This window comes from Corvus moneduloides, chromosome 12 (genome assembly GCF_009650955.1).
Source record: "Corvus moneduloides isolate bCorMon1 chromosome 12, bCorMon1.pri, whole genome shotgun sequence".
Lineage (NCBI taxonomy): Eukaryota > Metazoa > Chordata > Aves > Passeriformes > Corvidae > Corvus > Corvus moneduloides.
In genome coordinates this window covers 1,803,326-1,828,323 of record NC_045487.1, presented here as the reverse complement: position 1 = coordinate 1,828,323, position 24,998 = coordinate 1,803,326, and the positions used below count along the sequence as shown (strand labels likewise).

Genomic DNA, 24,998 nt, shown 5'->3' with positions numbered 1-24,998 from the left:
CCTGCTGCCACATGGTTGGGTTGTTTTTTCCTAATCTCCCTCCTTGATCCTTTTGGAGGAGTTCAGGAGGAGCTTATCATCCAGCTAGGAATGGCTGGGAGAATCCATGGATTTATCAGGCACCTGGAAGGCTCTGGAGGCAGGAGCTGGAGCAGATATTTGCTGGGAGAAGCAGCTTTTCCTCTTTGAAGTCCCCACGTGTTCAAGGCAGACATTTCTTATCTGGATTGTTTTTGCAGGGGGGAGGTAATGCCATGGGAAATTATGGAATTGATGGAATTCCTGGAATAACATTTGACAGGCTGGGAAGAGCAGGATGTCTGCAAGAGTCCCCCACTGTGAGTTTGCAGGAGGGGCTCTCTGGGAAGGAGCTGAGGGTCGGTGCTGCTCCACAGGTGGAATTCCTGCACTCGAGAGTCTCCCAGCACTTCCAGAGCCTTGGGGGTTTGCATTCCTGAAGGTGCCACCTCCTCATCCTGAACTGGGATGAAAAATCAGGCATGGGACTCGTTGTGGGCTTGATCAGGGGATCCCCAATGGCTGAATCATGGAATGGGGTGGGTGGGAAGGGATCTCTGAAGGTCCTCAAGTCCAACCCCTGCCATGAGGATTCCCAGCTTTCCACCATCCCAGGCTGCTCCAAGCCCTGTCCAGCCTGGCCTTGGGCACTGCCAGGGATCCAGGGGCAGCCACAGCTTCTCTGGGCACCCTGTGCCAGGGCCTGCCCACCCTCCCAGGGAACAATTCCTGCCCAATCTCCCATCTCTCCCTGCCCTCTGGCACTGGGAAGCCATTCCCTGTGTCCTGTCCTTCCATCCCTTGTCCCCAGTCCCTCTCCAGCTCTCCTGGAGCCCTTTAGGCCCTGGAAGGGGCTCTGAGCTCTCCCTGGATCCTTCTCTTCTCCAGGTGAGCACCCCCAGCTCTCCCAGCCTGGCTCCAGAGGGGCTCCAGCCCTCGGAGCAGCTCCGTGGCCTCCTCTGGACTCACTCCAGCAGCTCCACATCCCGATGCTGGAATTCCCAGAGCTGGAGCTCCTTTGGGATCTCACCTGAGCAGAACAAAGGGAAGAATGCCCTCCTTCCCCTGCTGACCCCAGGGCAGGAGGATTCCCTTTGCTCCCCTCCTGCAGTCCCTGGTTGCCATCTCCCCATCCCAAAAGGCTTTTCCTCCCTGTTTGTATCTTGGACAACATCCAAACCAAGGGAAATGGGGTTGAAATCCCAGCTGTGCTCAGGATTGGCCCAGTTCAGGTGTTCTGGTGACATCTGCACACCTGGGCACTGCTGGCCAAGGGTTGCCTGAGTTCCCTCTGCAGCTCCTGGAAAAGATTCCCTGCTTTTGATGTGCCACGTGTGCTGGCCCTGCCACGGAGCAGGAATTGTCTCACAGAGCAGGAATATTTACGTTCCAGTCTTCCTCCTTTTGGGCAAAGGACAGTCTGGGCCCATTTCTCCAGCCTTGCTCTCATTAGTGCAGGGCTGCAGTTCATCAACCCTCATAAATATTTATATCCCGAGCATTCCTTGTAGAATTCCAAGCCCTGCCCGGGATTTCACGGGATGCTTTGTGCTGTTTATTGTGCAACAGCTTTGCCATGGGTGCTCGGACAGGGAATTCCCTGGTGGCCATCGGGGCCAGGGAGGCCCTTTCCCCTCTGGATGTGTTCGTGATCCCGGTGGGAGCCGCCCTTCCCTCGGTGTTCCCTGAGTGGGCGTGGAGCAAAGGCCGGTTGGGGATTCCCCCATGGATGCTGGGAGTCCAAAGGATTTGCAGCTCTGCCAGCCCTGAGCACTCAGAAATCAGGAGTTGCTCCCAAAAAATCAGGGGTTTGTAATAAATGAAGGAATGGAGGGGGGTTCTGGCTCGTTTCCCAATAGCTGTGGCGCTGGGTGGGAAGGGACCTTAAATGTCCTCCAGTGCCAGCCCTGCCCTGGGACACCTTCCACCATCCCAGGGTGCTCCAGCCTGGCCTGGAACACTTCCAAGGATGTGTCCCTCACTTCAGAGGCAGGCAAAGACAAAGGTGGCTCTCATGGATAAGGATTTATTTGGATTTTGGGCCTTGTTCTTGCTGCTCTGATGAAGCTGGTTGGCTGCTAAGCCATCAGTGCCTATGGAGAACACTGGGAATGACAATCATGGAATTATGGAATCATTTAGATCGGAAAAAACCCTTTAAGATCATTGAGGCCAACTGCATCCTGAAATTTTAGGTGTTTAACTCTTTATTTTAGTTTTTTAAACTGAGAAAATTAAAACAAAAGGGTCTTTCCTGAATGTTTTTCCAGAGTTCTGTGGAGTAAATGGGATGTGTGGCCATTCCTAATATTTGTATTCCCAAAAAATTCCCTGATGTGGTGCCTGAAGGAATCAGCTGATCAAGAACCTTGTTCAAGTAACTTCCACATAATAGAATTCCTTCAAGACTCTTCCAGATTTTTCTTCCAAGTATTTTATTTGTTAGAATGAGCTATTTTTGGAGAATAAAAGGAAGCATGATCATTAATAATTATTAACAATTATTAATTACAATATTAATTTTGTTTAAATTATTGTTATTAATATCAGAAAGAAGTTCCTGCTGTGAAGAAAAATACAAACCCAAAGTCTCTACTACTTAATAAATAGTGAATATTTTACTTAATAAATAATTTTACTCAATAAATAAATCTGCTGAAGCGTTGACAGCTTTAACGAGTTCATTCTTTTACTCAATTAGAGAAGATCTTTATTTTGAATTTTAACAGAATATTCATTTTCCTTCTCTCTTTTTCCAGGCAGGATTATTGACTCCACGCCGTGGGAATTCACCTCCTGAGCACCTGCACCAGGTACTGCGTTTCTTTCGTTGCATTTCTGGGCTGTTTTCCCATGGAATGCCACTTCCCAAGGTTTTCATGCTGGAATGGTTGCGCTGTGCTTGAGTTTTAATTTTACTTTTGGAGGTCTGGGCTCCGTATTTTGCTCACCTCCCACTGGCATCCCAGATTTTAATTGCAGGAAGAGGTGATGTGGCCTTTGGAAACGGGGAGAGTGTTGTGCAGAGTGGATCGAGGTTCATGGAGGCCTTGGAAAACCTCGGATGTTTATTCCTGGTTGTTCCCAGAGCACGTGGTGAGGGCCTTTGGGAACGAGGATGTTGTTGTGCAGGGTGAATCGAATGGTTCACGGAGGCCTCGGAAAACCTGGGATTTTTATTCCAGTTGTTTCCAGAGCATGTGGTGAAGACCCTTGGAAACAGGGATGATGTTGTGCAGAGTGACTCGAGGTTCATGCAGGCCTTGGAAAATCCGGGATCTTTATTCTGGAGCCCGTGGGGAGGGCCCTTAGAAACGGGGATATTGTTGTGCAGAGAGAATTGGGTGGTTCGTGGAGGCCTTGGAAAATCCAGGATCTTTATTCCCAGTTGCTCCTGGATTCTGTGGTGAGGGCCCATGGAAACAGGGATATTGCTGTGCAGAGTGACTCGAGGTTCGTGGAGGCCTTGGAAAAGCTGGGATCTTTATCCTGGAGCACGTGGGGAGGGCCGGATGAGCACCTGGCTGTCTCCACCGCTCCGGTTGCGCTCTGCCCGTGCCTGTGTAACTCAATCCTCTTCCCAGCTGTTCCTGATCCCAGATGGAGCCTGTCAGGAGGAGCAGCCCCGTGTGTGACCCGAGCCATCGCTGTGGCTGAAATCCTTTTGTGCTCCTGTCAGCCTGAGCCCCCCGCCCGTTCCATCACTCGGAGTTCTGGCGTGCGCCGGTACTGCAGGGCCCGAGGCAAACTGGGAAGTGCTTGACCCATTTCTGGGATGGCTTTCAGATGGGATTTTATTGGTTTATGAGTTGTTACCTCTGTTTCCTCTTCTAAACCAAGTTGCAAAAGTGGAGAGGGAATCAAGGCCAATTCTCCCTCTTTCCCAACATGGGAAAACCGATCCCATGTGTCGGCCCCGCTCCCATCACGTGCTCGGGCTCATCCTCCGCGGATATTTTTCCATCCTGAACCCGCTGCTCTGCTTCACTGGTGTTTTTTGCTCCTTTGTTTATTCCCCAGCCGCTCGGGATGAGCGCAGAATCCCGCTGGCAGGAACATTTGTGGGAAATCACATCACGTTGCGCGTTCGCGCGAGGCCAAATCCACCAGAGAGCCGCCGGCGAGCGCTCGCATGGCCACGGAGCAGATTCTGTTCCCATTACTCAGCGGAGAGGCTCGCTGGCTGTTTATAGCTGTTGGGTGGGCAAGAAAGTGGGGAAGAGTCGGGTTTTGTCAGAGCCTTTGATGGTTGAGGCTGGGTGGGAATGAAAGCAGCTGGGCTGGGTTGAGTAATGGGGTGGCACTGGTAGCCCTGACTCGCTGGAGTGACTCCTTTCTCTCTGTGGTGATGGGGATTTGCCTGCTCAGCCCGTTCCTCGGAGCTGCAGGAATTGCTGGAAGGCTCTGAGTCAGCTCATGGGTTGTTATGACTCGGCCTAAGAGCTGGATTTGCCTAAAGGAGCCAAGGCTTCTTTGTTAGGGAAATGTGAGGACTTTATTTAGCAATTCCCACTTAATGCCTGTGCTCCTGGAGAGCTGCTCCTGAGTGATGGTTGGTCCTAAATTCTCTGCTCCCAGTGCCCTGCACTGATGGATAATTCTGTGTTTTCCTGCTTCTCTCCTTGGAAAAGCAGCTGTGGCTTTAATGCTCAGATTGGACTTCACAGCTGAGTAAAGCATCCCTTGATGGCTCCGTTTTCCTGCAGGGGAGCAGAAAGCCCCAATAAACGGTTCCAGTTGTGGTTCTGGAGATAAATGTGGGCTCTGGTGGATGCTTTTGAAATGGAGGTCAAGCAAAAGTTGCCTCATCCTCGAAGGATTTGCTTGACAAAGGTAGCTGGAATAAAGCCGGATGTTTTTCTGGAGGGCTGGCCGTGTATCTGAGGAGAACAATCAGCGTTTTACGGGCTGAAGCCACACCAAAGGGATTCAAAACTGGCCGAGACATCTGAAATAAAAATATTCCTCATCAGAGAGCTCTCAGGAATTGGGAGGTTGGTGCTTGGGCTCTGTGAGCTTGGCCCGCTCTTGTTCTGTCCCCTCATCAGCAAGCCCAGGTCCTGATAAAATCCCTGCTGCTGGAGCTCTGCACGGCTCCACCTTGGCTCGGAAGCGCAGGGTGGTGGCTCAGGGAGCTGTGCCGTGTGCTCTGGGAGCCTTGGCAAGCTCAGCCCACGGACATCAGATGGGCTTGGATGCAGCTGGAGCTGGCATTGAGGCAGGAGGGCGCTCCCAATGGCACTGCCACGGGGATAAAGCCTTTGGGAAGGGCAGGATGAGCTCCCAGCAGGGCAGGGAAAGGTCAGTGGGGTGCTGGGATGGGTGTGAAGGGAAGCCTCGTGTCCCTCACCAAACCATGGGGGATTGGTCCTAAATGCCTTTTCCGAAGGCTGTCAAAAAGTGGAAGTTAATATTAAAAAAGGGGGAAAAAAAAAAAGAGAGCAAGAGATTGGAAAGCTCTTAATGTAGTGCATTTCTGAAAAAGCCTGAAATTAATGGAGTGCCTTGGTATTTATGCACTGGGATCGTTTTGAGAGAGAAAACTTTGGAAACAAAAGGATAAGATAGAGTGAGAATCCGAGCTGGAAGCGAAACCCCAGCACGCCATGCCTTGGCCACAGCCCAGGGCTTGTGATGGAGGTGCCACAGAGGATTTGCTGTCCCCTGGTGCTCCTCAAACCAGGCCTGCATGGGAGGGGTGCTCAGGCAGGACCTCAAGAAGCTTTAATTCTAGGACTTGATGTAGTTTTGGGGTTTTATGGAGCCAGGTGAGTGGGGGAAATGGGATTGTTGGGGGGGGGGGGGGTGCAGGAGATCAGCACTGATGAGTTCACAGTCCCTGCAGGACTCGCAGCTTTGTGAAGAAATACACTTGGAAATCCTCCTGTATTCCAGAGGAAAGGACTGTTGTTCCTGGGGATTTACAGGAGATTGACACCTGGAGCCACAGGAAGGTCCTTGCTGGCTGGAGTGTCCCACCAGGAGGTGCTGCCTCCCCTGTCCCTGGTGTGTCCTTCAAGGGAGTGAAGCTCTTGGAGCTGATGATGCTCGTTACTCTAACGAGTTTTCTCTCATTAAACATCCCAAAATGATATTTAGAGGAAAGACTCGTCAAGGACAGCAGTTGGCTGTTGGATGTTTTTAGGTGTCTTTGTATTATGACTGTTTGAAGCTGAGGGCAGGTTGGTGCCTTGCTCTGGGAGCTCTGAAATGGGCAATGGATTTTAAGGAGAAGGAAACTTTCCCTTCCTTTCCTCCCTGATTTCTCTCCAGACATCTCCATAGGTACTGCTCCATTTGGCATGTGCAGAGTTCTGTCAGAACAGACAGCTCTGATGGGGCAGAGGCTGAGGGTCGTGATAAATCCCCCCTATTAAACCCCACTTATTCACTTCCCAAAATAAATCATTTTGGGAGAGAAAACAGTTCAGATTTTGTGTAGCAAAACCAGGGAAAAAAAAATTTCCATGTCAGCTCGGTGATTGGTGATGAGTTCTTGTTCTAATCCAGTGCTGGCAGATTGATCCCGGTGATTCCGTGCTCCCTGGAATCCCATTTTCCCCCGGGCTGTGCCATGCCTGTGCTGCCTTTCAGTCCAATCCCATTTTGCTTCTAGTATCATAAACCTTAAATAAATATCCTAAACCATAAATATTATCATATTAATGAGCTGAGTTGAGTTGCTTCCAGAGCAGAGGTGAAGTGCCTCTGAGAGCAGGTAAATAATGTTCTCCCTTTTGTTGTTGTTGTTGATTGAGCTGGAAAGGAAACACCTCTGGGTGTCCCCTGGAATGTGAACAATGTCCATCATGGATCAGGATTGTTGGGATTCATCTGCTCTGGCCTTTCTTGGCCACGGGAGGAGCAGAGCGCTGTGAAAAGTCAGCGCTGTGTGCGTGAGGCTCAGGGCACGGAGAGCTGAGCTGGTGTTCTGAGATCCCTGTGAAACACAGCTGAGCATGGAACGACTCCAGAGCCACCCCCTGGCAGGGGAGCCATGGATATCCCTCGGTGCAGCACGTGGGATAAGCTCCTGAATCCTGGGAGGAGCTCAGGACATTCTCAGGCTGCCTGAGGACAAAGGATTGGTGTTCCAGGCCTTGGGGACACAGCTCTGCTGGCCTGGCAGCACCTCCAGGTTCTGGAAGTTGGGAGAAGCCTCCCCAGGACCATCAGCTTGGAACTTGCAGGAGGGATTTAATCCCAAGGTTTATTCTGCTGTGAAGCTCCTTTTGGGGCAAAGCAGTTTCTGGGGATGTCCTGGAAAAGCAAAAAGTGGCTGAGGAGTTCCTGGGGATGTCCTGAGCTGCCTGTGGCCACAGGGATGGCAGAGCAGTGGTCCCCCCACAGGATGGCAGTGACAGGCTGCCACAGTGGGCTCAGGATGCCCAATTCCAAATAACATCCAGCCCCGAAAGAGGGAAAAGCCTCCAAAGAGTAGCCAGGATGACCGGACTGGAAACTGTTTTGGCCACTTAGCTCCAAGATTTGAAAAGCTTTAATGGGAGGGAAATCTGCTCTGGGGGGCAGGAAATGGGATCTGGAGGCCCAGTGCCTCAGTGGGAGCATTGCTGTCCTCGGAGGAGCCGTGCAGACGTTTCTTTTTATCCCAAATAGAGCAATTTCCTGCCTTCCAGCTGTTGCAGTGTGCCTGTGCTTCCCCAGGAATCCACAGCAGCAGGAATGTGGCATCTGTCAGCACGTGCAGCAGGGACAGCACAGGAGCTGAGAGTGGGGCTGGGCAGGAGGGGCTGAGTGTGCTTGAAATAAAAAACCCCCTGCGCTGCTCCCCGAGCCTGGGGGAGCTGCAGGAGCAGGGAGGATGTGGGGAACACCAGGATTTTGGGCTCAGAGGGCAGAGGAGGTGGCAGAAATGCGGCTGACAAGTGTGGCAGGCTGGGCACAAGAGCAATGCCCAGCCTGTGGTGGCACGAGGTGGATCTGGAGTTGCTGAAAGGAGCAGATTTCAGCAGGGTTTAGTCCGGGGTGGCTTCAGCTCTGTGGGACTTGGGAGCTCTCTTATGCCTGCTAGTTAATTTGCTTTTGTGGCCAGAACCCTTCTGCTGTCCCATCTGCCCCTCCTGCATCCCGAGGCGTTGGCACCTCTTGGAATCACAAATTGGAGTCCCTGGAGTGTCACTTGAATTTCCAACCGGTTACTTGCCCGGTGGATTCAATCTGAGTTTTTGGATCAGTTTATTAAAACTTAAATACCAGGCTGAATTAGAATGAATCCTCCCTCCTGGGCTGGACCTGGGAGTCTCCTGAAGGTTTTTATTCCCCGTGGAGTCTCCAGCACACCTGATTTATGCAGTGCAGCCCAGCAAGAAAAACTTGTCCTAAGTCAGCTCCTCTCTTGTAGTGCTGAATTTTGGCATAAATTTATTTAAACCTTAAATACTGGGCTGAATTGGAATGAATTCTCCCTCCTGGGTTGGACCTGGGCATCTTTTGAAGGTTTTTGTTCCCTGTGAAGTGTCCCTCACACCTGATTTATGCAGTGCAGGTGCTCCCAGCAAAAAACCTTGTCGTGAGTCAGCTCCTCTCTTGCAACGCTGGGTTTTTGGATCCATTTGTTTAAACCTTAAATACGGGGCTGAATTGGAATGAATCCTCCCTCTGGGTTGGACCTGGGAGTCTCCTGAAGGTTTTTATTCCCCGTGGAGTCTCCAGCACACCTGATTTACACCCTCAGCAAAAAAACAAACCCCTTGCTCTGAAAAAGGAGACCTTTGGTAAGTGGGGCAAGATAAGCGCCTTGATGAGCTGCATTCCCTGCAGGGAAGAAGGGAAGGATCTCCTGGAAGGTGTTGAGGATGCCGATTCCATCTGTCTCTGGCTCCACCTGGGATTCTCCAGAGCGGCTCGGGCTGCTTAGGCTGAGCGCAGGGATTTGCTGGCAGGAGCGCAGCACGGCTCTGTGCTGAGCCTACAGAACAGTGCCCTCTCGTGTGCTGACAGGGCTGGGAGCTGCGGTCCCGTCCCGAACTCCTCACGGGTTTGGGAGCGTGGATCAGGAATTCAGCCTGAGCCGTGTGCACGGGTTGTTGTTTGTGGTTGTTTTCCTCTCTGGGGCACAACGGCTCTAAAGGTTTTCTGTGGCCTTAAAATTATGTAACTTTAAATTATATAAATGAGATTTTTTTTTTTTTTTTTTTTTTTTTTTTTTTTTTTTTTTAGTATGGAATGATTTTTTTTTTTTTTTTTAATTCTAATAAGGAGAAAAGCCTAATAATTCAATTTTCTTTTTTACTTTCGTGCTCCAGCTGGCACAGATTGCAGTGCTCTGTATGCACTGAGCTCACGTGCCAGGAACTGGAGGTTTAAGGTGTAGATCCCTATTTCAGAATGGCCCCAAAAGAGAAAATTCACCATTAATATTTGCATTTCTGGGTGGTGTTGGTTTGGGTTTTCCCCATCATTGTTTGTCACTGCAGTGGGACTGTGGGAGCTGCTCTGTGAGGTTCAAATCCTCATCTTGCCAGAGACTTTGCAGATTCCAAACCTGTGTCTTCTCTCTGCTCACAGCCTCCCAGCACAGCCCAGTTGCCTCCATCATTTCACTGGCTGGGGATAATAAATCCCATTCCTCATCCATGGAATCCTCAAGGTTGGGGAAGACCTCCAAGGTCATCCATTCCAACCCTGCAGCCTGTGGCAGTGATGGTCCTTGTGCTGTTCTCTCTCCATCTGTTATCACCTTTTACCCTTGGCTACTCTTTGCATGGTCTGAGTTTGGTTCTTTCTCCAGGGATTTATCCCGATGAAGTTATCCAGCCTGGAGCTCTTATCTGCTCCAGGGTGTTCTAGGGATGGGGAGATGTGGAGAAATCAACTTCATTCCGGGCCCGTAGGTGGGTTGGAAAGGTTGTGGTGCTTTTAGGCTGGTCTAGAATAAATGCACCTGCAAATTAATATCCTTTGGAATTGTAGGAGAACCCGTCCTGGGAATTCACTTGATTTGGGGCAGTGCTTGTTTTCCAAACATGCTTAAAAATAATTAATCTGGGAAGACTTAAATCTTTTTATGAGGTTTTTAACCCTGCTTTGCTGGTGCCTCCTCCCTGCTGCAGGAGAGCAGAGCCTGCCTGATTTTTCCCTGGGATTTGGGAGTGTTTTCCATTGGGATGGACGGAGCCTGTCCCGAGGTGGAGGAATGTGTGTTAAATAAACAGCCAGCGTGGGCCCTGCTCGCCCTGGGTGTGTTTGCCTGCTGTTTAGGAAGGGGGGTGTGTTTGGATGAAGGATTTCTATTTTGTGCTCGGGCTCCCTTTGCACTCGCTCCAAGGGCTGAGATCCCGCGCTTGGATCCAGCCAAGGGCAGTCAGGAGGGGACTGGAATTGCATAAACCAGAGATTATGTCCATGTGGATGAGCCTGGAGAGCCGGGTCCTGTCCAACGGCTTTAGGATCTTGCTGTTGAGGGTGGGCCTGGATGACCTTTAATGTCCCTTCCAACCCAAATTATCCCAAAATTCTGTGGGATCTGGGTTGTAATCGGTGCTGTTTCCCCGTGGTTGGTCCTGTTTTGCTTCCAGCACAATTCCAGCATCAGTTCCTGGCTCTGAGGATGGAGATTCCAGACTGAACCTTGTGGATGCTCCTCTGCTCACAGCCCCACCTTGGTGGGGGAAACAATCAAACCTTTCTTTCGAGAAGTGGAATCATGGAAATTCCCATTCCGAGGGCTGGGTCCTTCCAACCCAAATCATCCTGTGGAAGCTCCGGCCTTGCAGAGGAGCTGAACCCAAACCAGCTGTGGGGAATCTGCAGGGTTTTCCCAGAGAGTGGCTGCGAGTGGGGCTGGTGGAATCTCTGTCAGAAGGAAAAACCCCTGGGAATGCCAGTGCTGTGCCCCAAGATGATGCCAAGAGAACAAGAGGCTGCTCAGGCAGAGTGTCGGATTTAGCCTGGAAATGTCTGGGAGGGAGTTTTCCTTCTGTTGCCCCTTAAGCCAGGGAAAGTGACTTGGTGTGCACACTCTTCAGTCCGAGTCGAGTCGCTTCCCATTTTTCTCTGGGAAGCCAGGCAGGAAGATCCTGGGCATTGGCAAAGCAGGGTGGGAAGGGCTGGTGCTGCACCTCTGCTTCTCCTGATGATTGATTCCAAAGGTCTTTGCTCTGAGCCTGCTGTTGATCCCAAAGTGGGAAGGCAGCGCTGATCCCGCTGTTCCGACCAAGGCAGATGCCAGGATCTTAGGATATTCCCTGCTGGGAAGCCCAGCTGGTGCTGCTGGGTGCAGGACTGGCCCATGGTGGGCTGCTGAGCCCTCAGAGCTCTGAATTTCTTGCCACAGCAGAATTATGTCGCTGCCATTGTGCCTGCACGCAAAGGCTCCACCAGTAATTCCATGTCCTTATAATCCCCCCGCTCGGATAAAAATCAGATGGGAGCAAATGCGCAGCACATGAGGACTGAAGACTTTTATTACAATATCTTTTTAATTATCAAGGTGGGGAATCACGTTTTACAAAGTCCAATAAATTGACTTTTATTATGGTTTGTGTGAGGACTTATTTAATAGCAGATTACACGAGACGCTGACACAATTCCTTTTTCTTTGCCGGAGGTTTATTTGTCGCTCGTTGAACTCTGGGAAAACGAGCTGGGAATGGAAGCAGAGGGTTGCAGATGTGATTCAAGAGATGGTTCATGTTCATGGTTTAGATTAGCTCAGCTTAATTCCAGACTGTGAGCACTTGGAGCAGCTGGGAAACCCAACCCAGGCAGTTGGGCTTTATTAGGAACGAGCTCCTGCTCTTTTCAATGGGTGCTTTGGGAAGTCTCAAATTCTGAGTTATGGCTCTGGCTTTGGAAGGAGCTCCAGTTGTTCTGTCTGCTCCTTGGTGTTGGAACTCGGGGCTTCTGTGGGGCCTCCTGCCCTGGGCAGGTGTGGAGAGGGGATGGGTTTGGTTCTCTAAGCTGGGAACTGCTGGATTATCCATGGAATGGTTTGGGTTGGAAGGGATCTCGAAGCTCATCCAGTTCCACCTTCCGCTATCCCGGGTTGCTCCAAGCCCCATCCAGCCTGGCCTGGGACACTTCCAGGGATCCAGAGGCAGCCACAGTCTCTCTGGGAATTCCATCCCAGCCTCTCCCCACCCTCTCAGGGAAATTTTCCTTCCCAATCTTCCATCTAACCCTACTCTAGTGAAGCAGCCCCAGGATTCTGTGGTTTTGTGCTTTGTTGGGAATTTTTTCACTGACACTGAGGTTTGTTCACAGCGCATTCAGCTCTCGGTGATGAAAAGTTCCTCTCTTGGATTTCAGGTTTATTATTTGGATTTATTTGGTTGTAGTCCCTGTTTCTGACAGTTTACAGTCTCTGGGAGGGTCAGTCCCTACAAAAACCCTTTTCAGTTCTGGATGCAAACAAAAGCTGGGAGCAATAGTTTGGATATCAAGTTCTGTGTGTTGAGGACATGCCAGTTTGAGGGAATTGCACATGGATCCCCTTCCCAAATTTGTCTTTGGAAAAGCGACAGCCAAAGCTGCTCCGTGTGCTGAATAAGAGGAAACACGAGTTACAACTTGCACAGAGAGGTTCCAACATCATCAGGTTTATCCTCCCTTTTTAGCTCCTAGGAAAACTTTTGGGGGTGAAAATCAATCCTATAAGCCCATGAAAGACCTTTCTGGCCCCATGGCTACAGCGAGCACAGACATTTAAGGGATGATTTTCATACACATGGAGTCATCTTAGAATTCTGGAAGGGAACTGTTTGTCTGGGATTCATAATAAATTATTCATCCTTTTATTACCATAATAATCGCTTTTTATGGTTGCCCAAGTGAATGTTCTTATGAAAGCACAGAAAAATCCGTAATTATTTTCCAGGATTTTATAGTATTTTGTTTTTTCCTAGAGTTTTTCCCCATTCTGGGGGGTTTTTTGGTGTTATCACAAAGCAAAGCAGTTATTTCTTTTTTTTTTCTCCAGAGATAAAAGTCTCCCTGCACACTTGTTTTGTCTATTAGAGCTGGAAGAACATGAGAACAACTTATCCAGGGCAAATGCCCCTCTGGGGGCCTCTTCCCTGCGTTTTTAGTCCCTATGGATTCTGGGGGTGTTCCCTTTAAACTTGTGTAGGTCCATAATTGATTTATAGAGAATAAGAAATGTTGCCTTGTGCCAGGAACAACTGGAAACAGCCTGGAATGGAGGATTTTCCCCTTTAACAGGAGGAGGGTTTAGTGCTGATTAATAAAGAGCCTCCAGGGCCTACATTTGTGTTAAATTTAGAAATTCTCATTCACAACCTGGTTGTTGGAGGGGTGCACGGTTGTTGGTTGGTTTTTCCCAAAATAAATGGTTCCTGTGTGCATCAGCAGCTCCCAATGACGTTTATTTCCATGGTTTTGACCAGCCTGGTCTATGGAAGCTCAGCCTCAGCAGGGGGTTGGAATGAGGGGAGGTTTAAGGTCCTTTCTAACCCAAACCACTCCAGGAGCTTCTGGAAGTTGCTCTGAGAGCATGGACTGGGTTGTTGCTCTGTGCTTTGGAGGGAAAAGCTTTATGGAATGTTGTTGAACGAGGATATTTGGTGGTGTCAGAGGCTGAGGGAATGTGAAAAGGATGGATAAATCTTGATCTTTGTGTCTCTTTTGATGAGCTGAGTCTCACCTCATGCCAAGTTCAGGGTTGCCTGTGATGCTCTTTGGGTCTTTAAGTGGTGCTCAGCCTGCGGAGCACTGAGCACCAGGGAATCTTGGAATAATCAAGGGATAACCTTGGAATTCTTTAATGAGTTCAGCTCCATTGGTCAGAGCCTGGTGCTGATGACACCAAGGTCGTGGTTCAATCCCTGCATGGGCCACTCACGTAAGAGTTGGACTTGATGATCCTATGGATCCCTTCCCACTCAGAATATCCAGCAGCCTGGAAATAAAGTGGGAATGAATCACACTCCCAGAAGTGTTTAAGAAAACCCGTTCTGCACGTTGGGGATCCTGCTGGATGTGTCCGTGGGGTTCCTGTGGGACCCCACACGTGAGGAGGTTCCAGAGTGGGAAATGATGACAACAGCCTGGCACAGCTGGAGGCTGGATCCTGGTTCATCCCCCCTCCCTGATTTCCTGCTTGTGACCCAGGGTGGATCCGACAGGACTGGGCTCAGCGGCAGAGCTCGGCTCATTCCTGAGCTAAGGCATGGGACAAACCCTGTGGAATGAGGCTCCTGGACTGCAGCCTCGATACCTCAGGGCAAATATTCTCCAGGAACCCTTGCCTTTGGAGCTGATTTTATCCTGTGCATCCGTTTGGGCTCTGGGTGCTGGAAGGGCTGGGAAAGTGTCACCTTTTGGGGCCCAGCCCAGTGCACTCAGACTCCCCTTTCCATGGTGTTCAAACCTTTCCTACCCCCAGAAAATCCTGGATAAGTGCACTACAGTTGCTTCCTCCTTGGTCCTGCTTCATCCATGGACCAGCAGACTGGAAGATCCAGGAGCCCTTTGGCCACCTGGTTTTTGGTGTTGGCTCCTTGTCACCTGGGATGTGGCGCTGGGAGCTGAATTCTTCCCTGCCAAATGCCAAGGAGCTGCTTCTCCGATTTTTTTCCTGTTCTAAGTTTATTATATTAATGGAGAAGAAGTGCTTAAAGCCCTCGGTGGTTGCTCAGTGTAGCCTTTGGCACCACACGCAGCAGTGGTGGAAAGAAAGCAAACAGAAGTGTGAAGAGCCCGACAAAACACATGGAAAATATCTTGTATTATATAAACGGGCTCAATGCCTGTGCCTCAAGTGCTGCCTCTCATTTGAGTAAATTCCTCCTACCAAGGAGGCAGAAAAATCAGGAATTCAGAGGCAGAAGCAGTGAAAAGGGAGAGCAAGTGAGTGTTTTGGAGGTGTTCTGCCCATAGTGGGTTTTAAAGTGGCTGCAAGGAGTGTAAAGAAAGGAGATGTTCCAATGTCCCTTCAGGGAATACAGAATAAAAGAGGTGCTTGAGCAGGAAAATCACCAGACTGGGTTCTCAGATTGCAGAATCAGGCTGGGACTATGAGCTCCACAGGTTGCCACTGAGATAAGAGTTAAATGAGATTTAAAAACCCTTCAAAACCCCAACAAACTCCAAAAATAAAACTCCAAACAACCCCTGAACAACAGCAAAAACACCATAATGAAGACCCGAACTGGATGATACCCAGGAGTAGAAATCCCGAGGTAATTGGAATATGTTTTAGTGGTGAATGGGCTGGTGCTGGGTTAATGGTTGGATTTGATGTTCTGAGAGCTCTTTTCCACCATGAGCAATTCCCGTCACTCAGGATGGACACAGGGATTTCTAATCGAGCAGGGAGGGTTTGGGTTTTTTGTTTGCTGTCATAATTTGGGGCAGTTTCTTCCTCTCTCTGTGGTGCCAGAGGCAGAGATGCTGGTGGTGCACAGGTAAAGATCCTTTCCAAGACATCTGGGGTGGTACCTCTGGTATAGCCCGGTAATTTCAGGAAAATTACCTTTGGAATTTCTTCTGTGATCCAGGGTTTTGGGGCTTTAGGGAATGAAGGACCCTGTGGGCTCTCACTGCAACCTCCCCTTTCCATCCTCCAAGGAACATCCTGCCTCTTATCCATCCCCTCATATCCATTCTCTGTCTCCATCATCTTTCATCTGCCCTTAATTAACTTTTCCCGTTCTGCTGAGAGTACAACATCCCAAGATTAACTTAAGAGGGAGTGCAAGGTTCCTGGAGAATTGAAAATCAATTTCTCTGTCTTGGTGTACCTGTCAAGGATTGAGTGCCAGGGCTGGAATTCATCCTCTGGTAGCTGATGGTATGGTGTCCACCTAAATCCCCTTTCTAGCAGGGCTGGAGCTGTGTTCGGCTGAGCTCCCTGGCTGCCATCCAGTTCTTGGTGGGATCAGGAAGCAGCGGGCTTGGAGTCGACGCCGACTCCTCCACGTCTGGCAAAAATCTGGTTGTGGAGCAAGAGGGAAACGCTGGCTGGTCAAAATTCCTGGGTGTCCTCATCCCTGACAAGAGCTGAGCTCTGCTGTTTATAAAAAGGATTGAGGGCCTTGAGTTGGGCTTAGTCAGCTGCTGATCCCTGAGAACGAGGAAGGGGGGTGTTGTTTCTCCATCTAATCACTTGCAGGCTTGTGATTACAACATTTAATGATGATGGCCGAGGTCAGTTTTTAATTAGCTGAGCCACATGATGGGCTCTCACAGTGCCAGCAAAGCCTTTCCTCATTGATGTCTGGTGTGATGTTCCAGAAGAGCAGCTGTGCCAGTGAAATCCTGGATTTATGGGTTAAATCACGCTGTGTGTTTCCCAATCCCGAGCTGTTTTGCTCTGATCTGGATGGGACACGGTGGGTCCAGATTGCAGCGTGCAGCAAGTCCCTGTCTTTGTCCAACATGTTGAGGAGTGAGCAATAAATAGGAAAAAAAATCCAAAAGTCTTGGGAAGTTGGCAGACGTGGCTGTTACCAGGACTCACATGATGCTGTGGCCCGGTGGAACCGAGCTGTTGCCGATTGAATCACATGTTTTTGTCCTGGTAACAACCAATAGCACCCCGCTCCTTCCCCAAAATCCTAAATATAGCCCTGAGAACCTCCAGCCGGGGAGGATTGGCACCGCACCGTGCCTTTTCCACAAGCCCCGTGTGATGGCCAGGACGCAGCGGGCCCCATGCCAGGAGCAGATGGCAGAGCAGGCTGCACATTCCTGAGGCACTCAGCTTCTCCCTCTCCCCTTCCCTGCGAGGAGGGATGGATCCCGGGCTGGATTCACGCATGGCTTCGCCTCCAGCATGGATGGAAAGGTGTTGGAAAAGGCAAACGCATGACTTGGGTTTTCCTGGCCCACACGTGGATGATAACAATCCCCCCAATTCCCTCCCTGCCGTGGGATGGGGTGGAGGAGATGATTCCCTCAGGGATGAACCAGCCCCTTCCAGGCTGAATGCACACATTTGTTTTCCTGAACGTACATCTCGACACGCTCCGTGCACGCTCTGCCCTTGACCCTGCTTGCATGTGAGCTATAAAATTTTCCATCGATTTCCTGGAGGTCTGGAGCTTTCAGGCAAGGCTGTGTCCCTTTGAGCCATCCAGGTCTGGAGTGTGTTTAGGGGATGAGGTTTAGCCAAGTCTGAGGTCGCTCAGAGCTCTGCACGTGAGCAGATCTTCCCTTATCGTGCTGCTTTACTGAGCCAAGGACGCGTCCCTGGGGTGTTACTCCTCAAGCTGGGGCGAATTCTGGGGGGGTTTCACCTCCTCTCAAAGTCTGGGGCTGGTCCCTGGTGAAGGCAGAGCTTCCAACCTGTTGCATCGTTCATAAATTCATCAGATTTGGCTCTCAGACATTACTGCTGGGATAATTTTTTATGTTTTCCTGTAACATCACTGTCGAATTATGGTGCCTCAGTTGTTTTAGATTTGCCTCATTTTTGTAATCAGATTTAGCCCAATTTGTGCTCTTTTCCCTCACTTTTGTCACCAGGTTTAGCCCAGTTCGTTTCTGCCTTCCTTGATTCCATCAGGAGCCAGAGCCCCCACCAGGAATCCTCCAGCCCTGACCTCGGGCACATTTCTGCTCTAAAGAGGGAGGAATCTCCTGCAAACCTTTTTGCTCCCCACTCTGGCCAGCTCCTGGCGCCCACTGGTCCCATTCCAAAGGAGATGTGCTGAGTGAGCTCCCTCCAGTTGCCTCACACTCAACTTTGAGCCTCTCACAGCACCCAAGATTCCCGGTGAGAAAAACTTGGAATACGTGGGAGTTTGTCCCATATCTCTGTTGATTCAATACTTGAGGATTTTTCTGCTGAAGTTTTGGTTTATGCAAAGCTGAGTTAGACTAAGGCTGGGTTTTGCCTCGAGGATTAACGTTGTGTTTCATGAAGTTGAGCAATGTTTTGCACTCTGAGCCTGACCTGGAGTTGCAATTCCTGGGGGAGTTGGAGGGAAGAGCTGTTTGGAGCAGCAGTGGGCTGAGGTGAGGGCTCTGTTTGGGGCGTTCCCCATACTCGGGGTGGGAGCTGTTCTTCCTTTCTTCTTGGCAAGCAGGAAATGAGAACAGCGGGAAAATCCTCTGGAAAACTCAGAAGTGGATAATCTGAGGTTTGCTCTGTCGCTTTGGCACTTTCTGTTTAACGGGGTTGGCACAAGTTTGACTCTTAAAATTCCTCAGCATCCCTGTAAAGATGAGGATGAATCCATTTCCTTGCATTTTTGTCTGGAAGGTGCTTGCTCGATCCAAGCATATCCATTTCTGCCCATGGGGAAGGACAAAGAGCAGACTTTGGTGATGTTTGGGGTTTTTTCAGGCCACTTGGGGTTAAGCTTTGATGTTAATGGTTGTTCTGCTGGAAACCTCAGGGCTTGTGCAAAGGAGACTCCAGGGAAATGTTAAATCCAGCTGGGTCTGGAACAGGACATGGCTCCCACTGGGAGGTTTTTTTGTGTCTGGACAACACCAGTGGCTTTCATGAGGATCTCATCTTCTCACCATCCTGACTTCCTTTTCTTATCACTACTGGCTTTACACGTGAATTTCCATCAACAGGCGAGGGCTTGGAAGCTCTGATCGCAGCCGGATCAATTCCAGGGGTTTCTGGACGTGCCAGTCAGGAAGGCACTGTAGCGTAGCCTGATATGAAATATTTTGAGTGTCCTGCTGTAGGTCTTGCCTTTATAAACAAGAGCCAATCCAGAAGTTTAGCAAGGATTGATAGGATCAGGATGTATTTGCAGGGAGGGCTGGCTCAGATGGAGCAGCTGTAACTCACCCTCAGCGGGAAGTGGAATCTGCTGCTCTCCCTGTGTGGCTGTGAGGGAAAAAGGGCCTAAAAATGAGGAGAAACCCTTTGAGTTGAGATGTATGTTCAGAATGAAGTGTTATAGGAGGGATTTGGGATGTTCCAAGGTTATGCTAAATTAATTCCAGTCTTAATTAGAAGGATGTACACAACTCTTAATGAGGGCAAGCACATACTTGGGGTATGGAGTGAAATGGAACATTTGGGATTTTGGGGAGAAATCCTTCCCTCTGAGGGTGGGGAGGCCCTGGCACAGGATGCCCAGAGCAGCTGTGGCTGCCCCTGGATCCCTGGCAGTGCCCAAGGCCAGGCTGGACATTGGGGCTGGGAGCAGCCTGGGACAGTCCCTGCCCATGGCAGGGGTGGGATGGGACGATCTTTAAGGTCCCTTCCCAAACCATTCCATGATTCCTTCAGTGCTGGGTGTGCTCTATATCCAAGCATCCAGGACCTTGGGATCCAGCTGCTGTAGGACCCTTTGGGAGCCCATCCCGGCTGGAGAAAGCACTGGAAGGTGTGGTGTGGGCAGACCCGCCTGGACGGGGGTGTTGGGGTGACGTTGGAGGATGCACATTGGAAGAGCTCCATCCCAGGGCATCTTTCCCTGGCCCTCACTGGGATCAGCCCCCGAGCTCTGCGAGGCTGAGCGCGGCTCTCCCGCGTTCTACCGAGTCCCGCTTCTGTGGCGTAATGCCGCCACACCCTTTTGGAATAACGCGGGATCCTTGGGGAAAGGAGAAGGGGATGGGGTGGGGAGCCCTTGGTGGAGCTCCACACCCACCCTTCAGCTGCTCCACTGGCCATCGCCGTCCTGGGGAGCACCGGACCAGGCCAATCAATCCCGGGCTGCTCCATGCCGGCCTCCCCGGCCCTGCAGCTGTATCGCAGTTACAACACAAACACCCTCAGTTATCCCAGTTGGATGCGAAAGCAGCCGCGCGTTCCATGGGAAGCGGCGATGCCAGAACGGGGAGGTCAGGGCTGTGCAGTGTTTTTCTGGCAAAGGAAAAACCTATCGGATGGAAGGCGGTGCCTGGGGAATCTCCGGAGCGGCGGGATGAGCTCCGAGCATGACTGGAGATAATGGGGCTTGGGGAGGGGATTGAGCCAGGGAATACTGGAGAAGATCCAACCGTCCAAGCCCAATGGCCACCCTTCTTCGGGATGAAGTCATTGGAAGCAGCACAGCCACTTATCCACAGGGCCAATCTGCTTCCAGGAGTTTTGGGATCATGGTTTAAACAGGTTTTTGTGTTCCCAGCCCTCCATGCCCACAGGTGCTGCTGGCGCTGCCTCATTCCCCCTCGGAGCAGCTCCGACTCAAGTTCCCTGTCTTCTTTTTATCCAGGAAAAGGCTTTTAGCTCTTCTTCCCTGCACAGAATGGGGTGCTCAGAACTGTCAGCACCACACGATCATCCCTCCAGGAACAACCCCGCATCCAAGGGGATGGAGGCAATGTGTCAGAACATGTGGAAAAATCCCCCGGAGCTTCCAATTGACGCTGGAATTATTAACAACAAAAAGCGGAGAAAGCGTTCATGGAACTCTGGAGAACGCCACAGATAAGCATCTTTTTGGGGCTATTCCACCTTTCTCCCGTGAAAAGGTGAGCTCACAGTACCAAGGCTTGGGTGTGGATTTGCAGTTTTCCAGACTTTGAGGGCTTTGGAGCTTGGAATAATCTTTTGGCTTCTTGCACAGTGTGAGAGGGACCAAAGCTCCAGCAGCAGGAGGCACCAGGAAGCTGCTGGAGATGAGCATGGAGCTGGTCCCCTTTTCCTGGAGAAGGATGCAGCCGGTGTCCAGGTGACAGCCACAGCCCCTGGAATGGGCTCTGCTGAGCTTTGGATGAGTTTTGGTTTTTCTCGGCAGAAATCCGCAGCTTTTCCTTGTCACTCCGCAGACCTGGATCCATTCTGAAGAGCAGCAATACATGGAAAATGGAATATTTTGCTTATTAAAGTCATTTGGAGTCGCAGCTCCGAGGTTGGCAACCAGAGCTCAGAGAGGCTGAAGGAGCTGGAGAGCTCATTGTTCCCCTTTTCCAAGAGAAACTTCCATGTGTGCCAGCACTTTTATTTATAATGCTGAAATAAATGGAGTCCATTTAAAGGTATTATTGAGGGAGCAGCACTTCAAATATATCATGTTTATGTTATTAGGCTGCTCGGAGTGAGGTGTCCTACTGCAGGCGGATAATCCGTCCCCCTGCCTGGATTCCAGGCTGGAACTTACTGGAAGCTTTGCACCACAAGAATCCGAGCGAAGGGATTATTTTCAAGGAAAGAAAAGGGAGCTTGAGGAAAATCAGGCTGGAAGGCAGAACCTCAAACCACGGTGGAGAAATTTCCTGACAGCAGCTCCACGTCTCGTGACCACCTGATAGCTCCTGAGCTTTTCTGGGATTTTAGCAGATGCCCAAAGGGGAGCTCAGCTGGCTGGGAAGGGTTTGGGGTGGGCTGCACCTGGAGTTGGGGCCGGCTGCCCCCCTTCCTTCATTCCATCCGTTCTTCTTTTGTTGGAACAAGGGAAATCCTGAAGGAATCCAGGCGTTTTGAGAACATCAAATGACTGCGCTGACCTTTGCAGGCTGTTCCTGGTGCTGGGATCCATGGAGTGAGGGAATGCTGCTGGCTGGGACGGCGCTGGGAGGAGGAAAGGTGCAGCAGGGAAAGCCAGGACAAGCAGCCCGATATTCCAAGGAACAGGAGAGAGGGAAGATGGACTTGCTCAGGAGCACTGAGCTTGCAGAGGATCTCGTGTCAGAGCAAGATCCCTGTGTCCAGCTGAATTCCCTACAGCCAGGAATTCCCAAGGGCTGATTCTGTGAAATCCATGGGATTGCTCAGTAGCACCAGGGCCCTGGTTAGAACTACCCCAGCAACTGCTGGAATCTGGCAGGAAGAGCTTTAAAAAAGTGGGAACAGGACTGATGTTGTACCTGATTTTGTCAGAGTGGAGTTAAACTCCAGCCAAAGGGAAGCCCATGGAATTACGGAGAGGAGCAAAACAAGATGCAAATGTGTGGAGTGCAGGGGGGATTGGAAAGTCCATTTAATTCCCAGGTTTTTGGGAGCAGGGGGTCTGGGAGCTGGTTCTGGTTTTCATCTGCTCCTGGTGCAGCCTTGTCCAACTTCCTCCAGGGTTTCCACTTCTCGGAGTCCCTCAGGAGCTAAGAACAAGCCTGAAGGGGTTTTAGCCAAAAAGGGATTTTCATGTGAACTTTGGAAGCTTAGGAAGGAACTCCTTCATCTCGAACTGTGCATCTTGGCGTGAGGCTTCCAGGGAACTCCAGGGCTGCACCAGTTGGATACTGGAGGGAAAAGGGCTCGGGAGATGAGATGGAGGGGGAAAGCTTCCTCTGGAGGCTCTTGGATGAGCTCTGTGTTATTAAAAGTCATTTAGGGCTATCAAGGAAGCGCCTGGAGGCCGGGGCTGGGATCTGTCATTCCCACTGTGGTGCCCAGGCAGAACAAGAACCAGAGGGAAGAGCAAATGAGGTGAAGGAGAGGAGGCAGAATCCCAGATTCTGGCTCAGGGTATCCAACACCACGATTTCCCAGGATTATTCTTCCAGTTCTGGTATCCCTGCAGCTGCAGGAGGGACCCATCCTTGTGGCAAGGCTCAGCTCCTGTCTGGTGTCTGTGAAGTCCCGTCTCAGTGTTCCCAACACCCAGCAAACGTTCGGTTCTTAGGGAATATCAGAACCTTGTGGCCGTGCTGGGATGGTTGGAGCGGTGTGGGAAGCAGAGGTTTGCCACTGGAAATGAATGGATTGGGGGAATTGCAGATGGAGGGAAGTCCTGAGTGTGGCTGGGAGGCCGAGGGGGATTTATCCATGGAAATCTGTCTGCAAGGGCCTGTGTTCCTGCAGAAAGGGTTCCTGGAGCTTTGGGGTGAAACCCGCCTCTCCCAGAGCAGCTTCCTCAGCAAACCCCAGGCTGAGCTCGGGGTGAGGTCCGTGGTGCCCTGGGAAAGCTCTGGAGCTCTCTTGCTTCAGTGGAGCTGTTTTCCCTGGGCCTGAGGCTGTTTTCCAGCTCATTCCCAGAGCAGCTGCTGCCCCACTGGGAGCTGTCTGGAGCTGCTCGGCCGTGCTGTGGGGTCGGAGCAGCGTCCCTGGGGGAGATGGGGCTTTGCAGAAGGCATTCCCTGGATTCAGCTCTCCTTCTCCTGAGGGGAAAACTGGAGCTTTCCATAGGTCTGGGACCTCTTCCCAGCGCTGAATCCCAGTGCAGGAGTGGGGATGGGGAATGCTGACAAACCGCAGACCTTGAGGCTGTTTGGGATCCAGACCTGAGGGGCAGCCCTGGCTTTGGCTGCCTCCACCTCTTGTGCCCAGGGAATCTGTCCCAAAAAGCTGCAGGTTTGGATTCCTGGTGGATTTGGACAAATCTGCCTGTCCCTTCTCCCTGGTGTCCTCCAGGTGAGTCCTCCCAAAGATTTCAGCTGGAGATGTGGCACTTCTTCCCTCATTCCCTTCTCCAGGATCTCCTGGGAGCCTCTGGGAGTTCAGTTTCCCTCTCTGGTGCTGCAGCTCCAGCTGATTCCTCCTTAGCCATGCAAACAATAATTAATAAATGGGATTTCCATCAATCCTGGAAGGGCCATGGCGTTATCCTAAAGCATCCCGAGGCTCAGAGTGGCTTTTTCTTTCCAAGAAGGATAAAAATAACTGGTTTTCCTGAAGTTTTATGGATTTCTGGTGTATCTTAGTGCCTGTCCTCTCCTTCCTGTGATACCAGCAGAGCACTCCATTGCATTTTCCTTTCCTCCACAAGGATTTGCTGGAATTTCGAGGTTTTGTGGCACTTTCGCTGTCCTTGCCATCTCATCCTCTCTTTTTCTTCTTTGTTTTTGGCCTCAGCAGCTGTGAGATCCCCAAAATCCTTGCGAAAGCTTCAGCTGGGAGCATTCCCTGAGGACCACATTCCTTAGGGATCCATATGATTGGCATAAGCTTCAAATTTGCTGCATTTTGTACAGCCATTCCTGGGCAAATGGTTGAAAGAAGAGAAGGCTGAGGGAACAGAAGTTCGCTTTCCCTGTTACTATTTTCATTTTCCTTTTGCTGGGTGGTCACAGGAGAAGAAATCCTCATTCTGGAATCGCAGCGTTTTCTTTCCCTCTCCCCCCAGTTTAAGATTTGAGCTCCCCCCCTTCTCCCAGCTCCTTCAGATGGGGAAGATGAAGAGGTTTCTTAGGAATACCCTGTTCCCTCCTTGTTCCCTCCTTGTTCCCTCCTTGTTCCCTCCTTGTTCCCTCCTTGTTCCCTGCCAGTTGGCATCTCTGCAGCCCCTCGGCTGCCGCGTGTTTGGGGATGCAGGAGATCTCTCCCGTTCTTTGAGGTTTGCTGCCGTTTGCTCGCATTTCCCTGAGCTCCTCTGGGCAGAACCACCCGGATTGAACTGGGGAAAGCCCACGTGGAGCTGGACTGTCCCTGGCTGTGTTTGCTCGGGAAGGAGCAGCCGTGTTTTGTCTGGGAATTGGAGCAGACAGAATGGTTTGGGCTTTTATTTGCATTCTGCACATCCAGCCCCTGGAGAGCTCCAGGGTGGCATTTTTATCCCGATCCAGCTGTTTGCAGCTGTTTTCCTGCTGCTTGGGCTCCCAGATGTGCTGGGCAGCTGCGTCCAGCCCCGCCTGTGCTTCCGTGGAGCTCGCTGGGAGCGCGGCAGGGAGAGGAGGTGGCGGATGCCTGAGGGGCCTTCTGGAGGTGTCCCCTCCAAGCTGCATTCCTGGGGAAATTCCCGTTCCCTCGGGTGCTCTTGCAGCTCCTGGGATGCCTCAGGAACGGCTGCGGAGGGATCCCAGCGTTGGTGGCCCTTTCCTGGGATGGGCACCTGGCAAAAAACCATGGATGTGCTGATGTGGGTTGGGGTTGGACCATTAGCTCCAAATGCCATTCCCAGCTCCCTGGAAAAACCCCAAATTCCTGCTCTGCTGAGTCACCTTCCACAGGGGTCCTGCCCTGAGCTGATTCCTGCCTCAGGACAGGGCATTTGAATGCTTCTGTCTCCTCAGATTAATGGGAAGATGGATATTCCTGACCCAGGCTCCAGGGAATTTAACAACCAACAGATTCCACATGGTGGATTCCCACAGGGATTTCAGCACCTCATTCCAGCCTCCAAACCATCCAGAGCAGCTGCAGTCAGGGAAAACGGGAGAGGAAGAAGAAACATTTCCTTAAGGAAGTGTCGGATCCAGAGCACGGA

The 24,998-nt window shown here is 51.0% G+C and overlaps 1 protein-coding gene across 3 annotated transcripts in view; it reads left to right on the top strand.

The window, feature by feature from the left end:
* Nucleotides 1–24,998, top strand: part of ZNF469 (zinc finger protein 469) — a 184,453-nt gene that overhangs the window by 27,267 nt on the left and 132,188 nt on the right. For all 3 annotated transcript variants that reach the window (XM_032121746.1, XM_032121743.1, XM_032121744.1), the window contains one exon: nt 2,778–2,831. The gene's annotated coding sequence lies outside the window, so the exon portion shown is untranslated. The remainder of the gene's footprint in view (nt 1–2,777; nt 2,832–24,998) is intronic.